The 15,470-nt window shown below is 55.8% G+C and overlaps 1 protein-coding gene across 1 annotated transcript in view; it reads left to right on the top strand.

Moving 5' to 3' along the window:
- LOC140188982 (pyruvate carboxylase, mitochondrial-like) overlaps positions 1-15,470 on the top strand; it is a 1,128,593-nt gene that overhangs the window by 1,098,055 nt on the left and 15,068 nt on the right.

Below are 15,470 nucleotides of genomic sequence, written 5' to 3'. Positions count from 1 at the left end.
GCGCCTATTGCCACATCAAAACCCTCGCCATTTTTTATTTGCCATATTGCTCTTTTTGATTATTTGTCTTGGTTCATCCTACAGAGAAAGAGCGAGTTGGCCTCACACTGTGGGAGGTACCGTCCACTTTTGATTCTTCCTTCTTCAACCCTTCACCACTCTATCTATCCCCTGCCAGCTTCTCACATCATCCACCCACACCTGTTCTCAGCTGTCAGCTTGTCCTCCGCCACAACCCTCTTACTGTGGTTTCCGCCCACCCCCTCACAGCTTCCTTTCCAGTCCCAATGACATACTGTCTACTTCTGTCCATCCACGCTGCCTGGCCTGCTGAGATCCTGAGGAATTTGTGTTGCTAAAGACCGCCAGCATCTGCAGAGTCACAAGCACGAGAAAATCTGCGGCCTCCCTTGCGTCTTTGGACTACCAGGAGCTATCACAGGCTTGATGGGCAGATTGGTTTCCCATGCCTGGATAGCTTGGTGGTCTGACGTGACTTGAGTTACTGCAGCCAGGCCTGTTCTCATCTGGCTATTAGTTACTGAAACTATTGGATTTTAACTCCTATCAGTTAAACGCTGATATGTGCAGTTAATTTTTTTATTTCAAAGGATCATTTACATTGAGTGTTAATCTGAACAAAATAACCCATCTCATTGATCACCTCAGCCGGCCATTGCCTGAGGCCACAGCCTCTCTTCCCTGGATCTTCTCCACTCCTGTTAGAGATCGACACTCAGCTGCCGTTTAATGCTGTATTTTAACAGATTTCAGCTGGCACACTGCCGGCCGTACCGGGCAACGACTCCAGAACGATTTCACAGGTGATTGGTTAGTACTGATCCCAGCAGGGTGAGCGAATGGATCCTACAATTACTGTTTTCCACCATTAGCTGCCGGGTCTGAGCAGGGCTGCAAAGCACAGCTCGTTTCCTGGTGCCCTCTCCTCCCCTGGCCCCTGCCTACGTGTGCCCTCTGCCTCTCATTCATGCTCTCTGTTTCCGTTTCCTCTGCCCTCTGCCACCCTGTGCCTTCTTTCTCCCATGCACTCTACTCTTCCCTGAACTCTGCCACCCTGTGCCCTCTGCCCTGCCCGTCCCTGATCTCTGCCCTCCCCACTATCTCGTCTTTCCTCTCTTCTGTGTTCTCTGCCACCCTGTGCCCTCTGTCCTGCCCGTCCCTGATCTCTGCCCTCCCCACTGTCTCGTCTTTCCTCCCTCCTGTGTCCTGTGCCACCCTGTGCCCTCTGTCCTGCCCGTCCCTGATCTCTGCCCTCCCCACTTTCTCATCTTTCCTCCCTCCTGTGTCCTCTGCCCTCACACGCTCTCTCCGTGTCCCAAAGAAATGTCTCAGTAAAAAACTTCAAATGATGACACTTGTCCATAAACACTGCCACTGCCTCACCTGCTGAGTCTCTCTCTCTTCCCCCCCTTTCTTCCCCTCTCTCTCCCCATCCCCCCCCCTCTCTCTCTCTCTCTCCCTCCCCAAAAGAGTGTTAGGGGGAAGGGCTGGAAAGTCCTGATGCATTGGTTGTCACCTATCTGTCTTGGGCTAGATGTAATCAGATGGGCCGAGTGGCCTAGTGTCTAATGCTGGTTCTCCCCAACCCCGATCTCCATTATTGTGTTCACCCTGGAGCTCTGACTGTTTTCCTTTCTGTAAGATCCCCACAATCCCATGAGGAAGGAAGCCCATTTATTCAACACTCACTCTCACTATTAATACACACGTTTAACTATGTTAGAGACCTACTTTAGCAGTCTCAAATCCATTACCACCTAATTAGCTAGTCACATAGATTCATCCTGGGTGGAAAATCATTTAATCAGATCCATTAAGGTTTAATTTTAAACGAGGCACATTTATGGATGTGAAGTTTAGTGGTATTTAAACCTGCCAGGAGCTAATCTTCTGATAATGCAGTCATTTTCCATTGAAGGAAGGGAGATTTGGAGTGATATGGTCGGGGTGTTGCTTGCCGAGGCCGTTTCTGTCAGGGGAAACGCCTCTCGGTTATACAGCCAACTCTGTTTCTGGGATAGGCCTTGTCAGTATGGGGTTTGGTCCCATCACCTCAATATCCAGCAGCCTTTCTGTCCACCTCCGAGAGGACCACAAGCTTGTCTTAGGCTTGCGTGCCTCAGTGACCCAGAGAGCTGTGCTGGCTGGAGTCAGGGCCTTGTGCTTTGGCTCCTGGTAGGGTCACCCATGCCAAACAAGTCAAAGGGTGAAGGAGAGACTCCACCGGGCCTCGAGGTTCGGGGGTTCAGCTCAGGGCTAACAACCCTGGCTGGACAGAAACATGGTTATGGAAACAGCAATGAAGAATCCTAAATCCGTGTGCGACGATATTCCAGCGTCCCCACCGGAATTTGCATGACTGACAGGAGTGAAAACCAAGAGGAAGCTACTGGCACGATCAAGGAAGCCCTGAACACCGCCAAAATCAAGAGCAAAATTGTTTTCTTTTTTGGAATGAATGAACCATGCCCAACACTGGCAAGCTAGACAACTTGGCACGGTACTGCAGAGACAGAAATGAGACCCTGAACCACACCTGAGGCACCATAGGGAAGATGGCCGCGGACAGACAGGGATGGAAGACCTTCATTGCTGCCCTAAACGCCAGCGGCCTAACAGGCTTCCCGTCCTGCTGTGAGTCACACGGGACACAATGCTCCTCACCCAGCGGCGCGATACAGGGTCAGAGAGTCAAAGTACACTTATTATTAAAGTATGTAAGTTATCTACACCCTTGACCTTCACCCCCTTACAGGCAGCAACAAAACAAAGTAACCCAAGAATTCCATCAAACACCCAAAAAAAAACAAATTGTGCAAACAGCCAAGCGAGCAAATGGCTGAAGTTCACGCAGGGGTGTCCACGGCCACGACGCCAGGCATCACTGCAGCCGATCCAGGAGCCTGTCAGTTGCAGGCCGCAGCCTCAGTTCAGTGCCAAGACGGGCGGGCCTCAGGGAGCAGGCAGCTGACCCAGCCCGTCCTCTGCTTCCGACCCAACCCCCTGACCTTTTCGACCTGGCCCAGCCTCGAACCCGTTCCTCGCCCTGCCTCTCCGTTACGCTCTCAGGCTCGCACCCTGCCACCTCAATTCAGCTCAGAGCCAGTCTTTCGGACCTGAGCAACTTCGCTCTGCCTGCCACAAAGGATGGGATGTCCCGGTAGCCGACCATTTCAGTTTGACTTGTCATCCCCATTCCAACGTGTCTACCCACGGCTTTCTCTATTGTCACGATGTGGCCAAACTCAGGCTAGAGAAGCAACACCTCAAATTCCATATGGATAGCCTCCAACCTGATGGCACAAATGTCAATTTATTTAACTTCCAGTAATTTCTGCCCCCTCCCCGTTCTGTCTTCTTCCAATTCCCCTTTCTGGCTCTCCTCACCTGCTCATCACCTCCCTCCGGTGCCCCTCCTCCTCTTTCCCTTTCCACTCTCCTCTCCTATCAGATCCCTGCTTCTTCAGCCCTTTACCTTTTCCACCTATCACCTCCCAGCTTCTTACTTCATCCCCCCTCCTTGCCCCAACCACCCACCTTGCCCCCTTGCCCCTCACCTGGACTCACCTATCACCTTGTCCTCCTCCCTCTCCCCCCCCACCTCCTTCTTCGCCACTTCCTTTCCAGTTTCCAGTCCCAAAGGAGGGTTCAGCCCAGAACATTGACTGTTTGTTCCCCTCCATAGACGCTGCCTGACCTGCTGAGCCCTGCAGCATTGTGCATGTGTGATGCGTCTGCAGGATCTCTGGTGTCTCTGACAAACAGCAGGCCGCTCACACTGGGTTTTCTCCAGATGCTCTGGTTTCCATCCGCAGCCCAAAGACATCCTGGTTGCAAGGTTAATTGGTCACTGGAAGTTGTCCCATGGTTAGGCCAGGGTTAAATTGGTGGGTCACTGGACAGTGGCGATGGTCAGGCGGAAAGAGCCTGTTCTGTGCCGAATCTCCAAATGAAAATGAAAATAAGTAATTACAATGAATGGTTGGCATCTATGAACAAGCTCAGGTGGATAGGTATGCAGCACATGGCTTGATAAGGCATTGGTCAGACTGCATTTGGACTACTGGGAGCTGTTTTGTGACCCTTTTCTATGAAAGGACGTGCTGGCGTTGGAGAGGGTCCAGAGGAGGTTCATGAGAATGATCCCAGCAATGAAAGGGTTAATGAATGAGGAGTGCTTGGTGGCTCTGGGCCTGTACTCGCTGGAGTTTTAGAAGAATGAGGATGGATCTCATTGAAACCTTTCAAATACTGAAAGACACAGATAGAGTGGATGTGGAGAGGATGTTTCCTGTAGTGGGGAAGTCTATGACCAGAGGACACACATAGAATGGATGTGGAGGGGATGTTTCCTATAGTGGGGGAGTCTAGGACCAGAGGGCACAGATAGAGCGGATGTGGTGAGGATGTTTCCTATAGTGAGGGAGTCTAGGACCAGAGGGCACAGATAGAATGGATGTGGTGAGGATGTTTCCTATAGTAGGGGAGTCTAGGACCAGAGAGCATAGATAGAGTGGATGTGGAGAGGATGTTTCCCATAGTGGGGGAATCTAGGACCAAAGGACACAGATAGAGTGGATGTGGAGAGGATGTTTCCTATAGTGAGGAGTCTAGGACCAGAGGACACAGATAGAGTGGATGTGGAGAGGATGTTTCCTATAGTGGTGAGTCTCGGACCAGAGGACACAGACAGAGTGGATGTGGAGAAGATGTTTCCCACAGTGGGGGAGTCTAGGACCAGAGGACACAGCCTCAGATAGAGGGACATCTATTTATAACAGACACGAGGTGGAATTTCTTTAGCCAGAGGGTGGTGAATCTGTGGAATTCGTTGCCACAGCCAGCTGTGGAGAGCAGGTCATTGGGTGTGTTTAAAGCAGAGGTTGACAGGTGCTTGGTTAGTCAGGGCGTCACAAGTTACGGGGAGAAGGCAAGAGAATGGCGTTGAGAGGGATGATAATTCCGCCATGATGTAGCAGACTCGATGGGCCAATGTGCCCAATTCTACTCCTGTCTCTTCTGGACGTAGTCTAAAGTGTGGAGGAACTCAGAGGGTCAGGCAGCACCTGTGGAGGGAAAGGGCAGTGGACTGTTGCTGCCTGACCTGCTGAGCTCCTCCAGCCCTTCGTGCAGCGCTGCCCAGCAACGTACTGATTTAATCACAGGGCAATTTACAATGACCAATTACCCTAGCAGCTGCTACGTCTCTAGACTGTGGGAGGGTGCCCGTCTGATCGCAGTACAAACTACTGACAGAGGACGCTGGAATCTGACACCCAAGCTGTAATAGTCGCAGTAACCGCTGTGTTACCGTGGGGCCCATTATATCTCCTTTCACCACTGTCTCTGACAGGCATCCACTGCAGTCTGTGTGAAAACACTCCTCCACCCATTCGGTCCTGGGCAAATGTCTTCGGCACCCTCGTTCTATATATGTGCCTGAGATGTTTGCACGGTTCTCTCGAGCGGTAACAAGGGTCTCGGCCCAAGACGTCCACAGAGACTGCCCAGCCTGCTGAGTTCCTCCAGCATTCTCTGTTGTGCGTAACTCCTGTATCCACAACACAGAATGCTGGGGGAACTCAGCAGGCCGGGCAGTCTCTGTGGACGTTTTGGGCCAAGACCCTTGTTCAGGACTGGAGAGGAAGGCCGCGGGAGGGGAGGTAGGAAGTATTAGAGGTGCTCCCGGTAGGAAACACCAGGCCATTGTCTCCCACACCATCACCAGCCGTATTGACTCTGGGGATCTCCCACCCACTGCCACTTACCCTGCACCTCCTGTTTCTACCTCCTACTCAAGATCCATAAACCTGCCTGTCCAGGCAGACCCATTGTTTCAGCTTGCTCCTGCCTCACTGAACTCATATCAGCATACCTCAGCTCAGTTTTTACTCCCCCCCGCCAGCTCAGTCCCTCCCTACCTACATCCGTGACATCTAGATCTTTCCGATGACTTTATGTTTCCTGAGCTTGATCATTTCCTTTTCACTATGGGTATCCAGTCCCTATACACCTCCATCCCTCTTCAGGAGAGCCTTAAATCTCCCTGCTTCTTTCTGGACTCCAGACCCAACCAGTTCCCCTCCACCACCACTCTCTTACGTCTGGCGGAACTTGTTGTCACTCTCAAAAATTGCTCCTTCAAACCCAGGGTGTAGGCATGGGCACTGACATTGGTCCCAGCTATGCCAGCCTTTTCTTCGGCTACGTGGAACAGTCTATGTTCATCGGCATAGCTTCCCAACTCTTCCTACACCACATCGACAACTGCATTGGTGCTGCTTCCTGCTTCCATGCAGAGCTCGTCAACTTCACCAACTTTCCCTCCAAATTCAATCTTTGCCTGGTCCATCTTCAACACCTTCCTCCCCTTTCTCGATCTCTCTGTATCCCTGGAGACAGTCTATCTACTGATATCTTTTGTGAACCTACTGACCTATAAACAGCTACCTGGACTATATCTCTTCCCACACTGTCACTTGTAAAAATGCCATCCCTTTCTCTCAATTCCTCCATCTCTGCCATATCTGCTCTCAGGATGAAGCTTTTCATTCCAGAACAGCTTTTTCGTCAAAGAAAGGGGCTTCCTTTCCTCCGCCATTAACACTGCCCTCATCCACGTCTCTTCCATCTCGTCCACGTCTGCCCTCACCCTGTCCTCCTGCCACCCCACCAGGGATAGGATTCCTATTGTCCTCACCTCCCATCCCATGACTCCACACCCAGCCACATAATTCTCTGTAATTTCTGTCATCTCCACCAGGATCCCACCACCAAGCACATCTTTCCCTCCCGTCCTCCAACACTTTCTGCTTTCCGTAGGGATCGCTCCCTTGTCCACTCGTCCCTCCGCACTGATCTCCCTCCTGGCACTTATCCTTGCAAGTGGGACAAGTGCTACACCTGCCCCTACACCCCCTCCCTCACTGCCATTCAGGGCCCCAAACAGTCCTTCGGGATGAGGCGACACTTCACCTGTTGGGGTCATCTGTCGTATCCGGTGCTCCCTGTGCGGCCTCGGTGAGACCGCTCTCCATCCGTCACAAAACGTGGGATCTCCCAGTGGCCAGCCATTTCAATCCTACTTTCCATTCCCATTCCGACATGTCAGTCCAGGGCCTCCTCTACCAAGAGGCCACACTCAGGAACAACACCTTATCTGGGTAGCCTCAAACCCGATGGCATGGACACTGATTTCTCAAACCTCTGGTAAGCCAATGCCTTCACCATTCACCATTCTCGTTTCCCTCTCTCACCTCATCTCTTTACCTGCCCTCTGGTGATCCTCCCCCTTCCCTTTCTTCCATGGCCCTCCACCATCTCCTATCAGATTCCCCCTTTTCCAGCCCTTCATCTCTTTTACCAATCAACTTCCCAGCTCTTTACTACACCCCTCCCCCTCCCAGTTTCACCCCTTCCCCTCTCTCACCTGTACTTCACCCCTCCCCCCGCCCAGTTTCACCTCTCACCTTCCACCTGTACTTCCAGCCCTCCCAGTTTCACCTCTCACCTACCACCTGTACTTCCCCCCTCTCCCCTCCCAGTTTCACCTCTCACCTACCACCTGTACTTCCCCCCTCCCAGTTTCACCTCTCACCTACCACCTGTACTTCCAGCCCTCCAGTTTCACCTCTCACCTACCACCTGTACTTCCCCCCTCCCAGTTTCACCTCTCACCTACTAACCTGTACTTCCCCCCTCCCTCCCTCCCAGTTTCACCTCTCACCTTCCACCTGTACTTCCCCCCTCCCCCTCCCAGTTTCACCTCTCACCTACCACCTGTACGTCCCCCTCCCCCTCCCAGTTTCACCTCTCACCTACCACCTGTACTTCCCCCCTCCCCCCTCCCAGTTTCACCTCTCACCTACCACCTGTACTTCACCCCTCCCCCTCCCAGTTTCACCTCTCACCTACCACCTGTACTTCCCCCTCCCCCCTCCCAGTTTCACCTCTCACCTTCCACCTGTACTTCCCCCTCCCCCCTCCCAGTTTCACCTCTCACCTACCACCTGTACTTCCCCCCCTCCCAGTTTCACCTCTCACCTACCACCTGTACTTCACCCCTCCCAGTTTCACCTCTCACCTACCACCTGTACTTCACCCCTCCCCCCTCCCAGTTTCACCTCTCACCTACCACCTGTACGTCCCCCTCCCCCCTCCCAGTTTCACCTCTCACCTACCACCTGTACTTCACCCCTCCCCCTCCCAGTTTCACCTCTCACCTACCACCTGTACTTCACCCCTCCCCCCTCCCAGTTTCACCTCTCACCTACCACCTGTACTTCCCCCCTCCCCCTCCCAGTTTCACCTCTCACCTACCACCTGTACTTCCCCCCTCCCAGTTTCACCTCTCACCTACCACCTGTACTTCCCCCTCCCCCCTCCCAGTTTCACCTCTCACCTACCACCTGTACTTCCCCCCTCCCCCTCCCAGTTTCACCTCTCACCTACCACCTGTACTTCACCCCTCCTCCCTCCCAGTTTCACCTCTCACCTACCACCTGTACTTCCCCCCTCCCCCTCCCAGTTTCACCTCTCACCTACCACCTGTACTTCACCCCTCCCCCCTCCCAGTTTCACCTCTCACCTACCACCTGTACTTCCCCCTCCCCCTCCCAGTTTCACCTCTCACCTACCACCTGTACTTCACCCCTCCCCCCTCCCAGTTTCACCTCTCACCTACCACCTCTACTTCCCCCTCCCCCTCCCAGTTTCACCTCTCACCCACCACCTGTACTTCCCCCCCTCCCAGTTTCACCTCTCACCTACCACCTGTACTTCCCCCCTCCCCCTCCCAGTTTCACCTCTCACCTACCACCTGTACTTCCCCCTCCCCCCTCCCAGTTTCACCTCTCACCTACCACCTGTACTTCCCCCTCCCCCTCCCAGTTTCACCTCTCACCTACCACCTGTACTTCACCCCTCCCCCTCCCAGTTTCACCTCTCACCTACCACCTGTACTTCACCCCTCCCCCCTCCCAGTTTCACCTCTCACCTACCACCTGTACTTCCCCCCTCCCCCCTCCCAGTTTCACCTCTCAACTACCACCTGTACTTCCCCCCTCCCAGTTCCACCTCTCACCTACCACCTGTACTTCCCCCCTCCCCCTCCCAGTTTCACCTCTCACCTACCACCTGTACTTCACCCCTCCCAGTTTCACCTCTCACCTACCACCTGTACTTCCCCCCTCCCCCTCCCAGTTTCACCTCTCACCTACCACCTGTACTTCCCCCTCCCCCCTCCCAGTTTCACCTCTCACCTACCACCTGTACTTCCCCCCTCCCAGTTTCACCTCTCACCAACCACCTGTACTTCACCCCTCCCCCCTCCCAGTTTCACCTCTCACCTACAACCTGTACTTCACCCCTCCCCCCTCCCAGTTTCACCTCTCACCTACCACCTGTACTTCACCCCTCCCCCCTCCCAGTTTCACCTCTCACCTACCACCTGTACTTCACCCTTCCCCCTCCCAGTTTCACCTCTCACCTACCACCTGTACTTCACCCCTCCCCCCTCCCAGTTTCACCTCTCACCTACCACCTGTACTTCACCCCTCCTCCCTCCCAGTTTCACCTCTCACCTACCACCTGTACTTCCCCCTCCCCCTCCCAGTTTCACCTCTCACCTACCACCTGTACTTCCCCCCTCCCAGTTTCACCTCTCACCTACCACCTGTACTTCACCCCTCCCCCCTCCCAGTTTCACCTCTCACCTACCACCTGTACTTCACCCCTCCCCCCTCCCAGTTTCACCTCTCACCTACCACCTGTACTTCCCCCCTCCCAGTTTCACCTCTCACCTACCACCTGTACTTCACCCCTCCCCCTCCCAGTTTCACCTCTCACCTACCACCTGTACTTCCCCCCTCCCCCTCCCAGTTTCACCTCTCACCTACCACCTGTACTTCACCCCTCCCCCTCCCAGTTTCACCTCTCACCTACCACCTGTACTTCACCCTCTCCCTCCCAGTTTCACCTCTCACCTACCACCTGTACTTCACCCCCTCCCCCTCCCAGTTTCACCTCTCACCTACCACCTGTACTTCCCCCTCCCCCCTCCCACTTTCACCTCTCACCTACCACCTGTACTTCACCCCTCCCCCTCCCAGTTTCACCTCTCACCTACCACCTGTACTTCCCCCCTCCCCCCTCCCAGTTTCACCTCTCACCTACCACCTGTACTTCACCCTCCCCCTCCCAGTTTCACCTCTCACCTACCACCTGTACTTCCCCCGTCCCAGTTTCACCTCTCACCTACCACCTGTACTTCACCCTCCCCCGTCCCAGTTTCACCTCTCACCTACCACCTGTACTTCCCCCGTCCCAGTTTCACCTCTGACCTACCACCTGTACTTCACCCCTCCCCCTCCCAGTTTCACCTCTCACCTACCACCTGTACACCCCTCCCCCCTCCCAGTTTCACCTCTCACCTACCACCTGTACTTCACCCCTCCCCCCTCCCAGTTTCACCTCTCACCTACCACCTGTACTTCCCCCCTCCCCCTCCCAGTTTCACCTCTCACCTACCACCTGTACTTCCCCCTCCCCCTCCCAGTTTCACCTCTCACCTACCACCTGTACTTCCCCCCTCCCCCCTCCCAGTTTCACCTCTCACCTACCACCTGTACTTCCCCCCCTCCCCCTCCCAGTTTCACCTCTCACCTACCACCTGTACTTCACCCCCTCCCAGTTTCACCTCTCACCTACCACCTGTACTTCCCCCTCCCCCCTCCCAGTTTCACCTCTCACCTACCACCTGTACTTCACCCCTCCCCCTCCCAGTTTCACCTCTCACCTACCACCTGTACTTCCCCCTCCCCCCTCCCAGTTTCACCTCTCACCTACCACCTGTACTTCCCCCCTCCCCCCTCCCAGTTTCACCTCTCACCTACCACCTGTACTTCACCCCTCCCAGTTCCACCTCTCACCTACCACCTGTACTTCACCCTCCCCCCTCCCAGTTTCACCTCTCACCTACCACCTGTACTTCACCCCTCCCCCTCCCAGTTTCACCTCTCACCTACCACCTGTACTTCACCCCTCCCCCTCCCAGTTTCACCTCTCACCTACCACCTGTACTTCACCCCTCCCCCCTCCCAGTTTCACCTCTCACCTACCACCTGTACTTCCCCCCCCTCCCAGTTTCACCTCTCACCTACCACCTGTACTTCCCCCTCCCCCCTCCCAGTTTCACCTCTCACCTACCACCTGTACTTCCCCCCTCCCCCTCCCAGTTTCACCTCTCACCTACCACCTGTACTTCCCCCTCCCCCTCCCAGTTTCACCTCTCACCTACCACCTGTACTTCCCCCCTCCCCCCTCCCAGTTTCACCTCTCACCTACCACCTGTACTTCCCCCCTCCCCCTCCCAGTTTCACCTCTCACCTACCACCTGTACTTCACCCCCTCCCAGTTTCACCTCTCACCAACCACCTGTACTTCACCCCTCCCCCCTCCCAGTTTCACCTCTCACCTACCACCTGTACTTCCCCCCTCCCCCCTCCCAGTTTCACCTCTCACCTACCACCTGTACTTCCCCCTCCCCCCTCCCAGTTTCACCTCTCACCTACCACCTGTACTTCCCCCCTCCCCCCTCCCAGTTTCACCTCTCACCTACCACCTGTACTTCACCCCTCCCCCTCCCAGTTTCACCTCTCACCTACCACCTGTACTTCCCCCCTCCCCCCTCCCAGTTTCACCTCTCACCTACCACCTGTACTTCCCCCTCCCCCTCCCAGTTTCACCTCTCACCTACCACCTGTACTTCACCCCTCCCAGTTTCACCTCTCACCTTCCACCTGTACTTCCCCCCTCCCCCCTCCCAGTTTCACCTCTCACCTACCACCTGTACTTCACCCCTCCCCCTCCCAGTTTCACCTCTCACCTACCACCTGTACTTCCCCCTCCCCCCTCCCAGTTTCACCTCTCACCTACCACCTGTACTTCACCCCTCCCCCTCCCAGTTTCACCTCTCACCTACCACCTGTACTTCCCCCTCCCCCCTCCCAGTTTCACCTCTCACCTACCACCTGTACTTCCCCCCTCCCCCCTCCCAGTTTCACCTCTCACCTACCACCTGTACTTCCCCCCTCCCCCCTCCCAGTTTCACCTCTCACCTACCACCTGTACTTCACCCTCCCCCTCCCAGTTTCACCTCTCACCTACCACCTGTACTTCACCCCTCCCCCCTCCCAGTTTCACCTCTCACCTACCACCTGTACTTCCCCCCCTCCCAGTTTCCACCTCTCACCTACCACCTGTACTTCCCCCTCCCCCCTCCCAGTTTCACCTCTCACCTACCACCTGTACTTCCCCCTCCCCCCTCCCAGTTTCACCTCTCACCTACCACCTGTACTTCACCCTCCCCCCTCCCAGTTTCACCTCTCACCTACCACCTGTACTTCCCCCTCCCCCCTCCCAGTTTCACCTCTCACCTACCACCTGTACTTCCCCCTGCCCCTCCCAGTTTCACCTCTCACCTACCACCTGTACTTCACCCCTCCTCCCTCCCAGTTTCACCTCTCACCTACCACCTGTACTTCACCCTCTCCCTCCCAGTTTCACCTCTCACCTACCACCTGTACTTCACCCCTCCCCCTCCCAGTTTCACCTCTCACCTACCACCTGTACTTCCCCCTCCCCCCTCCCAGTTTCACCTCTCACCTACCACCTGTACTTCACCCCTCCCCCCTCCCAGTTTCACCTCTCACCTACCACCTGTACTTCACCCCTCCCCTCTCCCAGTTTCACCTCTCACCTACCACCTGTACTTCACCCCTCCTCCCTCCCAGTTTCACCTCTCACCTACCACCTGTACTTCCCCCTCCCCCTCCCAGTTTCACCTCTCACCTACCACCTGTACCTCACCCCTCCCCCCTCCCAGTTTCACCTCTCACCTACCACCTGTACTTCCCCCTCCCCCTCCCAGTTTCACCTCTCACCTACCACCTGTACTTCACCCCTCCCCCTCCCAGTTTCACCTCTCACCTACCACCTGTACTTCACCCCTCCCCCTCCCAGTTTCACCTCTCACCTACCACCTGTACTTCACCCCTCCCCCCTCCCAGTTTCACCTCTCACCTACCACCTGTACTTCCCCTCCCCTCCCAGTTTCACCTCTCACCTACCACCTGTACTTCCCCCTCCCCCCTCCCAGTTTCACCTCTCACCTACCACCTGTACTTCACCCCTCCCCCCTCCCAGTTTCACCTCTCACCTACCACCTGTACTTCCCCCTCCCCCCTCCCAGTTTCACCTCTCACCTACCACCTGTACTTCCCCCTGCCCCCTCCCAGTTTCACCTCTCACCTACCACCTGTACTTCACCCCTCCTCCCTCCCAGTTTCACCTCTCACCTACCACCTGTACTTCACCCTCTCCCCTCCCAGTTTCACCTCTCACCTACCACCTGTACTTCACCCCTCCCCCTCCCAGTTTCACCTCTCACCTACCACCTGTACTTCCCCCTCCCCCTCCCAGTTTCACCTCTCACCTACCACCTGTACTTCACCCCTCCCCCTCCCAGTTTCACCTCTCACCTACCACCTGTACTTCCCCCTCCCCCCTCCCAGTTTCACCTCTCACCTACCACCTGTACTTCCCCCTGCCCCTCCCAGTTTCACCTCTCACCTACCACCTGTACTTCCCCCCTCCCCCCTCCCAGTTTCACCTCTCACCTACCACCTGTACTTCCCCCTCCCCCCTCCCAGTTTCACCTCTCACCTACCACCTGTACTTCCCCCCTCCCCCCTCCCAGTTTCACCTCTCACCTACCACCTGTACTTCCCCCCCTCCAGTTTCACCTCTCACCTACCACCTGTACTTCCCCACTCCCAGTTTCACCTCTCACCTACCACCTGTACTTCACCCCTCCCCCTCCCAGTTTCACCTCTCACCTACCACCTGTACTTCCCCTCCCCCCTCCCAGTTTCACCTCTCACCTACCACCTGTACTTCACCCTCCCCCTCCCAGTTTCACCTCTCACCTACCACCTGTACTTCCCCCCTCCCCCTCCCAGTTTCACCTCTCACCTACCACCTGTACTTCCCCCTCCCCCTCCCAGTTTCACCTCTCACCTACCACCTGTACTTCCCCCTCCCCCCTCCCAGTTTCACCTCTCACCTACCACCTGTACTTCCCCCCTCCCCCTCCCAGTTTCACCTCTCACCTACCACCTGTACTTCACCCCTCCCCCTCCCAGTTTCACCTCTCACCTACCACCTGTACTTCCCCCTCCCCCTCCCAGTTTCACCTCTCACCTACCACCTGTACTTCACCCCTCCCCCCTCCCAGTTTCACCTCTCACCTACCACCTGTACTTCCCCCTCCCCCCTCCCAGTTTCACCTCTCACCTACCACCTGTACTTCACCCCCTCCCAGTTTCACCTCTCACCTACCACCTGTACTTCCCCCTCCCCCCTCCCAGTTTCACCTCTCACCTACCACCTGTACTTCACCCCTCCCCCTCCCAGTTTCACCTCTCACCTACCACCTGTACTTCACCCCTCCCCCTCCCAGTTTCACCTCTCACCTACCACCTGTACTTCACCCCTCCCCCCTCCCAGTTTCACCTCTCACCTACCACCTGTACTTCCCCCCCCCCTCCCAGTTTCACCTCTCACCTACCACCTGTACTTCCCCCCTCCCCCCTCCCAGTTTCACCTCTCACCTACCACCTGTACTTCCCCCCTCCCCCCTCCCAGTTTCACCTCTCACCTACCACCTGTACTTCCCCCCTCCCCCTCCCAGTTTCACCTCTCACCTACCACCTGTACTTCCCCCCTCCCCCTCCCAGTTTCACCTCTCACCTACCACCTGTACTTCCCCCCTCCCCCCTCCCAGTTTCACCTCTCACCTACCACCTGTACTTCACCCTCCCCCTCCCAGTTTCACCTCTCACCTACCACCTGTACTTCCCCCCTCCCCCCTCCCAGTTTCACCTCTCACCTACCACCTGTACTTCCCCCCTCCCCCCTCCAGTTTCACCTCTCACCTACCACCTGTACTTCCCCCCTCCCCCCTCCCAGTTTCACCTCTCACCTACCACCTGTACTTCCCCCCTCCCCCTCCCAGTTTCACCTCTCACCTACCACCTGTACTTCACCCCTCCCCCTCCCAGTTTCACCTCTCACCTACCACCTGTACTTCCCCCTCCCCCCTCCCAGTTTCACCTCTCACCTACCACCTGTACTTCACCCTCCCCCTCCCAGTTTCACCTCTCACCTACCACCTGTACTTCACCCCTCCCAGTTTCACCTCTCACCTTCCACCTGTACTTTCCCCCCTCCCCCCTCCCAGTTTCACCTCTCACCTACCACCTGTACTTCACCCTCCCCTCCCAGTTTCACCTCTCACCTACCACCTGTACTTCCCCCTCCCCCCTCCCAGTTTCACCTCTCACCTACCACCTGTAATTCACCCCTCCCCCTCCCAGTTTTCACCTCTCACC

This window comes from Mobula birostris, chromosome 28 (genome assembly GCF_030028105.1).
Source record: "Mobula birostris isolate sMobBir1 chromosome 28, sMobBir1.hap1, whole genome shotgun sequence".
NCBI lineage: Eukaryota > Metazoa > Chordata > Chondrichthyes > Myliobatiformes > Myliobatidae > Mobula > Mobula birostris.
This window is presented reverse-complemented; position numbering and strand designations above follow the sequence as displayed.